Consider the following 14047-nt stretch of genomic DNA (forward strand, 5'->3'; position numbering starts at 1 on the left):
AGTACATAGTTTTAAGTTTTAGATTTAGGACCATGATCCATTGTCAGTTAATTTTTGGACATAATGCAAGGTATGGAGCGAAATTCATTGTTTTTCCAAAATCATTTCTTTTCTTTCTTTCTTTCTTTCTTTCTTTCTTTCTTTCTTTCTTTCTTTCTTCTTTATTTTAATTTTCTTGATTTATTTTGAGAGAGACAACAGAGACAGGAGAGGGGCAGAGAGAGAGGGGGAGAGAGAGAATCCCAAGCGTGCTCCATACTGACAGCACAGGGCCTGAGATGGAGTTTGATCTCACAAACCATGAGACCATGACCTGAGCTGAAACCAAGAGTCTGTTGCTTAATGGACTGAGCCACAAAGGTGCCCCTCCAGGGTCATTTCTTAAGGATATATACTTTCTCCACTGAATTGCCTTTGCAACTTTGTTAAAAATAAGCAAGTTAGTCTCTTTCTTTCTTTCTTTCTTTCTTTCTTTCTTTCGTGTTTATTTCCGAGAGAGAGAGAGAGAGAGAGCAAGTGGGGTAAGGGGCAGAAAGGGAGACATAGAATCTGCATCAGGCTTCAGGCTCTGAACTGTCAGCACAGAGCCCCACGTGGATCTGGAACCCATCAACTGTGAGGTCATGGCCTGAGCTGAAGTCAGATGCTTAACCAACTGAGACACTCAGTTGCCCCGAAGTTGGTATATTTCCTGACTCAGTTATCTGATTTCTTGGGTGATGTGTCTAAATTAATGACACTATGGGACTATCTTTCTTGAATATTGTACCCATTTAGTAACTCCTCAGGGAAGGAAAATAATTCCTCCTACTTTTTCAAAATTGTTTTGGTAACTTTAGTGACTTTGCATTTTAAATGGATTTTGGAGTCACATTTTCAATTTCTAAACTCTAGCTCATGTTTTAATTATGATTGCTTTCCATCTATAGGTGGTTTAGAAAAAAACCTGGTATTTTAAATTATTAAGTTTTCCAGTCAATAAACAGTGTATCTCTCCATTTATCTAGATCTTCTTTATTTCATAGATAATAGTTTGCATTCTTCAGAAAAAAAAAACCTGTAAACAATTTGAGTTTGGTTCTTAAATGTTTTATATTTTTGTGATATTGTTAATGTCATTCTTCTCCAAATTTCAATATCCAAGATTTTACTGTTAGTATTGGAGCAAATAATGGTTATTTTTATATTAATCTTGTATCCTAAAACTTCACAAAATTATATTCTTTTTTTACTTAAAAATTTTTAATGTTTATTTATTTTTGGGAGAGAGAGACAGAGCACAAGCAGGGGAGGGGCAGAGAGAGGAAGACACAGAATCTGAGGTAGGCTCTAGGCTCTGAGCTGTCAGCACAGAGCCTGATGTGGGGCTCAGACCCACAAACCATGAGATAATGACCTAAGCCAAAGTTGGACGCTTAACCAGCTGAGCCACCCAGGTGCCTCACAAAACTAATATTCTCATTCTCACCGCCCCTTCTTACTCTTTCGAGGAGTTTTTTGGAGATTGCATTGGATATTTTTACATCAACAATCACAGCATCTGAAAATAAAGATATCTTCATTTCCTCTCTTGAAATCTGGGTACTTATCCTTTTTTTTTTTTAGTTTCAAATACTTTATTTTGTAGAGCAGTTGTTTTAGTATTCTAAAAAATTTGAGAAGATAGTGCCAAAAGTCCCCATCCTGCATAGTTTCCTCTATTAACATTTTATATCCATATGTTGTATTTGTACCAATTAATGAACTGATGTTGATGCATTGTTATTAACTAAAGACTATACTTTTTTCAGGTTTTCTTACTTTTTACCTAGTTCTTACCTTTTCCTGTTCCATGACACCATCTATGAAACTATATTACATTAAATAGTCATATTTGGCTGTGATAGTTTCTCAGACATGGATGATATCTGAATAGATTAATATAACAAGGAAAAAAGTTGTTATATTCCAACTACATATATTTTGAGTGTCCATCATACCTTTATGAAGTACAAGAATTCCCACTGGCATTGTTTTCCTATGTTTACTAGGACTACATTCAATATTTTCTTTAGAGTTCAGTTCTTTGGATATATTTTTAAAATTTTCTATTTGAAATGCTTTTTATCTGCATAAAACTTTGAAATATATTTTCATATTTCAACCCAGGTAAATAGCCTTGTGTTGACAGATTTTTTTTTTCCTTCCAGTACTTTAAAGGTGATGCTACAATGATTTATTTCTTCCTTTGTTTTTCGTAAGAAATCTGCAGCCAATCTCATTTTTTTTCTTTGCACCCAATGTGTATTTTTCTTTCATTCTTTTTAAGTTTTCTTTCCTTCTCTGTAACCATGTTTTCAAGCAGTTTAATTATGATATGTCTTGGTAACACATTTCTTGTTCTTGGGGTTCTTTGAGCTTCTTTAATATGTGTTTATAGCTTTTATCAATTTTGGAAAGTTTTTGCCCATTTTTTCTTGAAATGTGTTTGCTGAAAGTTCTTGTAACTGCTCTCCTTCAATGATCTTAATGGCCTAACTCTAGTCCATTTAAAATCATTCCCTATCTCACATCCCTTATCTCTGTTCATTATTTTAGGTTTTTTTTTTTTCCCTCTGCACTTTATTTTAGATAGCTTCCATTGGCATATCATCAAGTTCACTACCCTTTCCTGCTATAATATTTAATCTCATCAATTCATTTTTCATTATAAACACTATAGATTTCATCAAGCAGAAATTCCATTATGGCAATAATGGAACCTTCCAAGGTTCTGAATATGTTCATCTTTATTCTGACTCTTTCCAAAAATAAATCTGGGTACTGTTATCAAAGAAAGAAACCTTAAATAAGGGCCAAAATATCAATAAATATTTGCCATGTTCTAATTTATTAGGAAGTGCTGAATGGAAGTACACATGGGAATTGGTATAGTCATGTTCAGACATATTTAATGTAAGATAAAATTGCAGATGTCATAGATGGTAATCTAATTTATAATTACAAATAAATAGCATGCTAAGTTTTTAACAGAACTTACTAATTTTATTATTGGCTCCTTTATTCCTCTATCAAGAGAAACATTGCTTGATGCTTACTTTTATCTAGGTATTTTTCTATGAAATTATAAGTTTAACTGACCCGAATATTTTGTTCTTTTCATTTTTATTTTATATATTAAAAAAAATTATTCTTAATCCAGTAGTCCAATTGGTTGTACTGAATACTTGTTCACAAGGTCTATTCTTGAATAGATCAAGGGAAATCCACTGACATGTCATAGTACTTTTGTTGCCTCAAGGAAACAAGTTATAGTTTCAATTCAATGGTATTCGAAAATGCACCCATCGTAAATAATCTATTTTTTAATCTTTATTTTGTATTTGGGTCTACTGTCTTCCTACACTGCTATAGCCTAGGTAAAAAATAAGGTTTACTACCCTTAAAAATGTAGACAAGTTTATGTCAAAGACCAACAAGAACGAAAAGGTAGAGAAAGAAAAAGGAAAAACAACAACAAATCTCTTCCTTTCTTCTTTTCTCTTGTTTTGAGATATAATTGAAATAAAACATTGTATAAGTTTAATTTACCTAATGTGTTCATTTGATCCACTTATATATTACACTATGATTACCAACATAGTGTCAGTTTTTCATTTTAAAGATTCCACATATAAAATGGATATCATAAAGTACATGTCTTATTTCACTTAGCATAATGCCCTTAAGTTGCATTCATATTGTCACAAATGGCTGTATTTGTGAATTTGGGAATGGTTTTTCTCATGGTTGAATGACATTTCATTGCATATGTAAACCATATGTTCTTCATCCAATCATCCACTGATGGACACTTAGGTTGTTGCCATATCGTGGCTGTTGTTAATAAAGGTGCAATGAACACAAGAGTGCTTGTGCTTCTATCTCTTTGAGTTAGTAATTTTAATTCCTTTGGATGTATATATCAAAGAAGGATTGCTAGATCATATTTTTTGAGGAAACTTCATAAGGTTTTCCATAGTGGTTGTATTAATTTACATTCCCACTAACAGTGTACAAGGGCTCCCTTTTCTCCACACCCTTATCTTTTGTTTTTTGATGGTAGCCATTCTAGCAGGTGTGAAGTGACATTTCATTGTGGCTTTGACTTGCATTTCCCTGATGATTAGTGGTTTGAGCACCTTTGTGTATACATGCTGGCCATTTGTATGCCTTCTTTAGAAACAAATATCTATTTGGTCCACCTGCTCATTAAGCATTTGCCCATGTTGTTCTGACTACTTTTCCACAAAGGATTTTTTATTCTTGCATTTGAGTATAAAAGTTAGGCAATCAAGGGGCACCTGGCTGACTTTGGCTCAGGCCATGATCTCGTCGTTGGTGAGTTCGAGCCCCAAGTTGGGCTCTGGGCTGAGGGCCCAGAGCCTGGAGTCTGCCTCGTATTCTGGCTCTCCCTCTCTCTCTGTTCCTCTCCTGTTCACACTCTCTCAAAAATAAACATTAAAAAAAGAAAGGAAAGGAAAAGACAAGACAAGAAAAGAAAAGACAAGAAAAGAAAAGAAAAGAAAAAATTAGGCATTCAAAATTTGTTTCTTTCTTCTTTGAATGCCAGGAAAAGCAGGTAATGTTTTTTAATTACCTGTTTCCATAATTATCTAATTGTTTCACTCAAAGTTAATGTAGGCTTAATTTTTTTAAATTTTATGGTTTATGTTGTATCATAAATTTTACCAATTATGCTTTAAAAATCAGGTCTAAGAAGTTCTTTGCTAGCTATCAATCACAGTCCTTAATGCTTCTTGATTATATCTTTCAGAATTTTTTATATTCATTTATTTAATCTGCATTTATATGTTTCTTTAAGTTTTAAAATCATATTTGTTGCATGTTTTAACAATAACATTATAAATTATTAAGCAGATTAATAATTTGCTACACATATTACTTAATTTGTATTAAACTACTTCTGATATATATAACATGAAAATTCTCTTTCTCTCTAGTTGCAAATACAAGTTATCTGCTTAGGTTTAATCACTATTTAACAATTCCTTATGGTTTTTTTTTTCCAGAAAATTTTCATTTACATGCAAATATGTATTATACATATGCATATATATACTTATAAATAAATGAATTATTCTATTATACCTTGTATTTGTTAATCTTGCTTCACCACTAATAATTACTTCTGAATGTCATAGGTATCTAATTTATTTCATGTACAATATAATTTTCCATTTAAATTATATTAAAATAAATGAAGCTCCATTCTTTTTTTTAAATTTTTTTTAACGTTTTATTTATTTTTGAGACAGAGAGACAGAGCATGAACGGGGGAGGGGCAGAGAGAGAGGGAGACACAGAATCGGAAGCAGGCTCCAGGCTCTGAGCCATCAGCCCAGAGCCCGAGACGGGGCTCGAACTCATGGACCGCGAGATCATGACCTGAGCTGAAGTCGCCCGCTTAACTGACTGAGCCACCCAGGCGCCCCTGAAGCTCCCATTCTAAGAAACAATTAAGTTGTCTGCCATTTTACCAGGACAAAAAATACTGTTTTGAAAATTTCATGTAGATTTGTTTATTTCTATAGGATTAAATTCATAAAAATGGAATTGCTAGATCTAAGTCTATACACTTTTTAAATGTAATAAGGAGATCAGTAAAGTAGTTCATTGGATTTACCCTAGACTGAAAGATTTTAGATTCTTCCAACCATTATGGGTTTTCCACGTGGCAAATGACAAGCGAAATATTTTAAGCTACAAGTCTGTCAAACATGGCCTACATAGCACAACAAAACCGGCACAGAATGTTAAATAGGATTCTTCCTGGTTTGGTGTTTTATCTGAGAACACATAGTTAAAGAAAGCATGTGCTTTGTATCTCCAGTTTTAAAATGGGTAACTATATTGATAAACAGTTTAGTTGATCAGTATCTCCAAAGTGGTGTTACCACCCTTAAGTCATTTTCAGACTTGGTAGAGGGTAAGTGAGGAATTAATAAATAAGATAGTTGAATGAATTTTCAAGATCCAAGGATCTTATGGCCCCCGTGAGGAAGGTGGAGTTTCCTCCCCACAACTGTAAGCACAGCGAAGAGGGTGTCATGTGACGACTTTGGAGGGCAACATCTCTGCAATATTCAACTGACAAGTTCCTAAAGTAAGTGGCTGACTGGAGCTGACAAAGCAAAAGTTAAAAGAGAGTGAGAGAGGGAGAGAGAGAAAGAGAGAGAGAGAGATGGATTTGGACCTGTCCCTTCTTGGTTTTCAGTGTAAGTATGTTAGAATTTTCCTCATGTCCAAGTAAATCTTTGGAGACACATTGCAGTTTTAAACTTTAAAGGTAGCTAGCCACCATGGCTTGCCTGAAGGTATAAGATTACTGCTCAGAAAAAGTTTCTGTGGAATAAACTGATAGAAAACAGGGGTAAAGATGTATTGCTAAGAGGAATGGCCAACTAGATGAGACACATCCTGCTGTGAGTATCCGCCAGTGGGTGAACCCAAGGATTTGAATTAACCAAGGGCACCAAAGAGGTGACAGAGGTGACAGAGACAGCTTTGGACTTCCTGAAGCAAGATTTAAAGCAAACAAGCTGGCATATTTTTTCCCCTTCTTTTCTTCTAAAATAACTTTTTCCTGGCCCCAACACAAGAGAGGATATAAAAGCAACTACTGAGTTCGGGAGAGTTTGGAATTTCAAAGATTAAAGAAACCAACTATAACCCATTCCTTCTCCACTAGTCTTCTAATTTACAGTGAGAATTAAAGGATTTTTGAACCACTAATAGACAATATTTGAAAAAAATGCACAAATTTATCTTTAGAGTGTTCTTATTTAATTTTAACATATGTTCTCAAATATAATTAATGTATTAATACGGAGACTATAAATTTTGTTGTTACACTACAAAAAATTAAAAAATACACGCTTAGGTCTGTTTTAAGTATTTTACGTGTTGTGATCAATGAAGAAAGTGTGGCCCCAGCTGCCATTTTGCCTTCCCAGCAGGCCACATGCAGTGGCAGATTTTTGTGGGGTATAAAGGCCTGGACATTTCAGCACAACTAGAGAAAACTTTGCAAGACTATTCTTGCTGCAAAGTTTCCCCGACTGATCCGTTGAGGTGGTTGCCAGGCCTGCTTTCTGCTGAACTACTCCCTTTGGTGCATTTTTACTTTCATCTCCTTCCTCGAACAGGTGTTAAATCTAAGAGCACTTAAAACATCATGCCAGCTAAATTGTATCCCAAAGTCTGCACCAGAAGCACCCAATCAGCAATATATCTTATAATTCAGTTAATATTAAAACAACTCTCTGATCGGAGAACTATTAATATTCTCATTTGAAGATAATGAAATATAGAAATGCATATATTTTTAAATAAATTGGTAAACATAAGTGAATGCTTCAAAAAAACTTAAAGACTCTTAGTTTAAGAAATTTAAAAAAGTACTCTAGGGAGCAGACCTAGGAAGGACAATAGTACATTTAAACACCTTTTTCAACCAAACCAACAGGATATCTATGGAACAAGCAACATTGTTTTGCCACATAATAAGACTTCTTATTTTCCTCTCTGATCATTTTTGAAACACCAAACATCTGTCTGTTATGTCAAACATCATGACTTGACCATTTTTCTATACTTTAGATTTACTTTTTGATTTTGTGTGTCTTCACAGGAGCAAGGTCTTACTTCCCAGCTTTCAAATATTTTCCCTAGTTTAAACCCTACTCCCCCCTTACTTAAATACCACCTACTAGGTTTAAATATCTATATTTTTCAATATAATGTGTTTTATCCTAGAGTGATGACGAAATCAAGAAATCCCACTGATTCAATTTAGCAAACGATTATTTGTTGATCTGACAAAGTCTCCTGTAATCTGGTGGCTCTTTAGAGACTCATGGACCTAGTGCATGTCCATTGTACAGCACAATCATCTCAAGATGTGATTTCCAACTCTCTTCAGGGTGGAAGGAGAAAAAAAAATTAGTCCATATATATCCTGATATATGCCAGGAGTCAGGCATGTCATTTCTTTCTCTTTTTAAAAATTTTTTAAATCTTTATTTATTTTTGAGAGAGAGACAGAGTGTGAGCAGAGGAGGAGCTGAGGGGAGGGAGACACAGAATCAGAAGCAGGCTCCAGGCCCTGAGCTGTCAGCACAGAGATCCACATGGGGCTCAAACTCATGAACCAAAGTCGGATGCTTAACCAACTAAGCCACCCAGACGCCCCTCTCAATCATGTCATTTCTGTTTAAAATTCTTTAGGAAGAACTAGCTTCTACCTTAAGTATAAGAGGCTCAGGAAACAGCCTGCTGGGCTTCCTGTAAGAAGCGGCACACCAGGTATTGATGAGCACTGGTAATGTTTATAATCTCCATGTGGACCAACCCTATGACTCAAATGTCTGTCTATTATGACTCTGTATTTAGAATGCTCCAGTCACTTTCCAGACAATAAAAGAATAAGATATGATTAAATCAGTCCAAATTCTCCAAATCACTCTAAAGGAAACATATGGATACCGAACACTTAGTATTCAGACGATTTTTTCTCTTATCCATTGCATCATAGGTATGTTTGGTAGTATTCATAAATTATTAACTCATGTTCAAATAGTTGAAAAGAGTTTTTAGGAATGTTATTGACGTTTGAGTAGACCATACAAAACATCTTTCTGTGTTCATTATCTTGTAATAACCTTTGGAAAGTTTCACAGTGTCATAGAAACAAATAGTATTTTGAATATGGTGAGTTCTCAGTAGTTATTTGCTTAAGGATTAATTATTACATTGTGTCTTGAAATTACAGTTAAAATTGCAGAACATATGTCCCCTTTCCCAGAGACTGGTTAGCTTTTCAATGCATTTATATTTGTAATTGTGCATTTCAACAATTAGAAGTAGTTACCATTTGAAAAACTAAAACCATTGTTGATGCACCTTATAGGATTAATTCGATTTAATACTACAAGCATGTATCAGCTGTATCCAAAGTACAAACCAGCAAGATTATAAGAACAAAACAAAATGATTAAAATATATGCTGTCAATTATACCTTTATCTTTTAAAATTTTACTTTAATGTTTATTTATTATTGACAGACAGAGAAAGACAGAGCATGAGCATGGGAGGGGCACAGAGAGGAGGAGATGTGGAATCTGAAGCAGACTCCAGGCTCTGAGCTGTTAGCACAGAACCAGACGCGGGGCTCGAACTCACGGACTGTGAGATCATGACCTGAGCTGAAGTCGGACGCTTAACTGACTGAGCCACCCAGTGCCCCAAATTATACCTTTATCTTAAAGACAAAGATTTACTGAAGGTGTAAGATTATAGAAGAAAATAATCTAAAAACTATCTAGGTTTACATGTTATTTTTTTTGAGAGAATGAGAGTACATGAGCAGAGGAACAGGAGAGAGAGAGAGAGAGAGACAGAGAGAGAGAGAGAAAGAAAGAATCTCAAGCAGCCTCCTCGTTCAGTGCAGAGCCCAACACAGGGCTTGATACAACAACCCTGGGATCATGACCTATGAACTGAGCTGAAATGAAGAGTCAGATGCTCAACCAACTTAGCCACCTAGGAGCTACCACAGGTTAATATTAACTACACATTTTACACTCCATATCATTAAAAAAATAAGACAGATACTATATTAAGAGCAAATAATTGCTTGTTTACTTGATCTAGGGTCTATTTAGTCAGTGTTCAATGATTAAGTACATAGGTTGAATATATTACATCTATGCATCTCAGACATATTAGAATGATTGATTTATAAGGTCACTTCTTATTCTAAAGAGTTCAATTGTATAATTCCAAAAAACCATATGCCTAACCTTATTGCAAGAATCATAGACTAAACTGAAACTTTTCTTATGGGTCAGAGGATGCCTTGGGCACATAGGCTACATACCAGCAATTCTATTATTGACTCAGCTATAGATCATTTTGATTTGGCATGAAAACTAGCCACTTAATCTTTTCTGCTCTAGTTCCCTCAGTTGAGGATCAAAAAAATGTTTCTGTTTGATTGTCTTATAGAGAGGACATTTATGTCATGCTGTTAGCTCTAATCACCTATAGAAAAAACTTGGCCAGCGATACATGGCTTCCTGTTTCCCAGCTGTGTTTTCCAACTGTTCCTTCTGCTAAGGTATTTTTGGGGGTATAACAGGTAAGTAAAAAACCTTATGATGAAAAGAACTGATAATAATATGATAGAGGTTAAGCAATTTCTTGACAAACATAAACCTGGAGGAGAAGAAAGAGGATTGCCGGTGACAGATAGAAGCCAACTGTATTGAAGTAAGTGGCCAGGGGAACAAAAACAGACCAGAGTCTCGATCTGGGTCCACCTAAGAGCCTGATGGTAAACAGCAAATAAGACTGCAAAGTCTGAGTGGACTACAGCTACCCCGTACTTTACCAGGAATATTAAAGAAGAATTAAGTGTGTATAGATTATTTTGATTCATGGGCATATATTATAGGATGATATTGCTAATATATTGATGGAGCCAAAAAGTTTATGCTTTTTAAATAAGAAATTAACAGGAACACTCAAAAATGGTAATGAGCACTTCCTCAAAGATTCCAACATTTATATTTGCCTTTACATATGAATATCGGCATCCTATTATTAAAGAAAGCCAATACAAGACTTAGAGTTTATTAAACTTTTGCAGAATATATTTATATCACTTTAGACTTCATTAACTTGATGAGAGCTAACTGCATCTACAAGTAGCTTAAGGCTATGGTTTCAATCTGGCCAGGCCTGTCATCCTGTGGTATTACTGTGGAAATGCACCTCACTGGAATACAAAATATCATAAAGAAGAAGGTGAGGAAAAATTCAGGGACATACCAAGTGAAGTGGTTTTTCTGGTAGCAAAGGAAGAAGCAGGAAGTATCTAAGTGTATTCCAATGAGAGGAGACAAGAGCGTTTACTAAAATCAGATAAAATCAGATGCTTGAAGGAGGTATCTGCTCACCAAGGTCTTATGTCTTATACTATCTTGCTGTAAATTATCCTTACAACAGTAATTGAAAAGCAACAGTGACAACAAAAACAAACTCTGTTTTCCCATTTTAGTCTTCACTGATATACCTTACTACAAAAAAATAAAATAAAATAAAATGTTTTAAAATCCAAAGAGTAAGTCCTGCTCAAACGATAGCTCTCTAATTAGGTCCTAATATGAGTGAATAGCCTGTAAAAGGCAGTCAGGAAACATTTTTTTTCTAAATGGTTATTTATTTTTGAGAAGGAGATCGAGAACGAGTTGGGGAGGAGCAGAGAGAGAGGGAGACAGAATCCCAAGCAGGTTCCACACTGTCAGCACAGAGCCTGATGCAATGCTTGAACCCAAAAACTGTGAGATCATGACCTGAGCTGAAATTAAAAGGTGGATGCTTAACCTCAGTGGATGCTGGGCCACCCAGGTATCTTGGGTAAAAAAAAAAGTTTATTTATTTATCTTGAGAGAGAGAGTGAGCATGCAAGCAGGGGAGGGACACAGAGAGAGAATCCCAAGCAGGCTCCACACCATCAGCCCAGAGCCCCATCTGGGGCAACCACCCCAGGAACCATGAGATCATGACCTGAGCCTATTTCAAGAGTTAGATGCTTAACAGACTGAGCCACCCAGGTGCCTACAGGAAACAAAATTTTAATGTGATGCCCCAAATATTGGGGGAAGGACACCAAATTTACAGTGATAGAGGTTTTGTCTAGATTTGTTATTGTAGTATATAACATGATAACTTTTATTTGGAAAAAATAAAATTTACAGAAAATTATAAGAGCAAGAATATTACAAAGAATACCTATAAGCTTTTATCTAGTACATTACTATTTTATCCATTCATACATGTAGTTATTTTTAATTTGCTCCCTCAATCTCTCTCTGTCTCCATACACACACACACACACACACACACACACACACACACACACACATATTCACTCACACACAAACACATGATTTTTGAAACATCTGAGAAGTTAAATACATTGTGGCCCTCTGTCCCTAAATATTTAAATATTTCTTTTAATAATAGTGAAATTCACACTGCAGTTATCAACCTGAGTACATTTACAAGTAACATTTTACCTAATTACTTCCCATGATACAATTTTGTTGTTTGAACCAATGATGTTCGTTACAGTATTTTCCCTTCCACTAATGATCTCAGTATAAAATTAGGTATTGCATGGTATACTATAATGTTGATAGAGATAAATGGAGATTGATGTGAAAAAGAATGCTATTAAATTCACCTGTTTAAATGCCACTGTTTTTCCTCTAATATATATCTAGGATATATCTTGTATAATAGGAAAAATGAGATAACATCATCTTTTTATCTAAGACTGTTTTTAATACTATGTTAGTTTTTTTCAACAAATGTGTTGATGACTATATCAAATATTTTATATTAATTAACCCATTTATTTATTTAGCATGTATTCTAATGAGTGCTTACTATATGTTGGGATTTTTATTGACAAGCTGGGGATATACAGATGAACTCATAGGAAAGCTCCCTGCTGAGAATAGTAGAAACTGAGGTCAGAGAAGGCAGAAATCATATCATAAAAGGTATTGTAAGTCTTGATAAAGAGTTTGGAATGTATTACAAATTTTCGAATAAGTCATTAATGGTTGAGACAGTGCAATGACTTATATTATAGAAATATAAATCCGGATACTGCTTTTAAAACAGATTTTAGAGTGTTTGGTAAATTGGTTGTAAAGGTGAATACAATTCTCCACTCTTTTCGCCCCACCTCCCCAAGCCGCTATATCATGTCCACAATCCTTGCAACGTGTCTTTGCAACAACTCTCATCATTTCTATTTCTCTACCCATTAGTCTGGCTTGGCCTTGCAACTTTTGGCCAATGGAATGTGGCAGAGTGACAGCATTCCAGATCTGAGCCTAAGCCTCATAAGGCATGGCACACTTCTGTTCTCTCACTTGGACCTCTTAGATCGTCATGAAAAGACACCCAGGCTGGTCTCCTGGATGAAGTGATGTGTGAAATGGAGCCAATAGTCTAAGCTGAGGGTATCTTACATCAGCCAACAGCCAGCTGACTGTCAGACATGTCAGTGTGCCTAAGCCAAGCCCAGAACTTCTTTGCCAAGCCTACTGAAGATCTTTTATCTTCTACTCATCAACAAAATTAATGCCTTCGTGTCTGTGATAATTTGAGTTACCCAATGGAAATAATTCTAGAACAACTATTGCTTATTCTAATAAAACTCTACTTGGGGAAAAAATAAATTGGCATTCTTTATTTATTTTATTTTTAATTTGATGTAAAAATTCTTTTCCTATCTTTTAATTCAGATTTATCTTGAAAACAAAGTATTTGGAAATGATTAAATGCATGTTTAAATAAAGACCTTTCCTCCTGGTTTTGTTATACAATGCCACAATATTAGAAGCATACTGTAGGCAATAAGCTACTAATTTTCAGCTGCTTTTAAATGTCAGGGATTACTTTTTAAAGCTTTTTTGTATTAAGAAAGCACAAATTACCATTTCATTTTTTTCTCTTATTGATGAGCATAACAGGATAATTTATGTGTATAATTTTGTTGTTGTTGAAACTCTATAAAATGTCATTCATATAGCATATGAACTTTTACAAAGTAGAAAATAAAGCATGAATAAAGCTTTAGGAAATGCTTTTCTAATACATTGAAGACTATCACAATTACCTTTGAAGAGTTAAGGAAATGATAAAGGGTTTTGATGAGCTATTTAAGTATAAATTACTCATCACACTGATATAACATTTTATTTTAATGTCCATGATGGTTAATTTTATGTATCAGCTTGACTGGGCTATGGAGTACCAGATATTTAATTAAACTTTATTCTGGGTGTGTCTGTGAGGGTGTTTGTGGAAAAGATTAACATTTGAATTGGTGAAATATACAAATTAAATTATCCTCCACAATGTGGGTGGGCCCTAACCAATCCATTCAAAGATTGAATAGAACTAAATTCAGAGTAAGAGAGAATC

General features: G+C 34.7%; 1 long non-coding RNA gene across 1 annotated transcript; it reads left to right on the top strand.

The window, feature by feature from the left end:
• Positions 1 to 8502: 8502 nt before the first annotated feature.
• Positions 8503 to 13232, top strand: LOC125168487 (uncharacterized). The gene is made up of 3 exons (XR_007153159.1): positions 8503 to 8575; positions 10049 to 10181; positions 12886 to 13232. It is a non-coding gene; the product is annotated as an uncharacterized LOC125168487 (long non-coding RNA).
• Positions 13233 to 14047: the final 815 nt, after the last annotated feature.

Source organism: Prionailurus viverrinus, chromosome A1 (genome assembly GCF_022837055.1).
Source record: "Prionailurus viverrinus isolate Anna chromosome A1, UM_Priviv_1.0, whole genome shotgun sequence".
Taxonomy (NCBI): domain Eukaryota; kingdom Metazoa; phylum Chordata; class Mammalia; order Carnivora; family Felidae; genus Prionailurus; species Prionailurus viverrinus.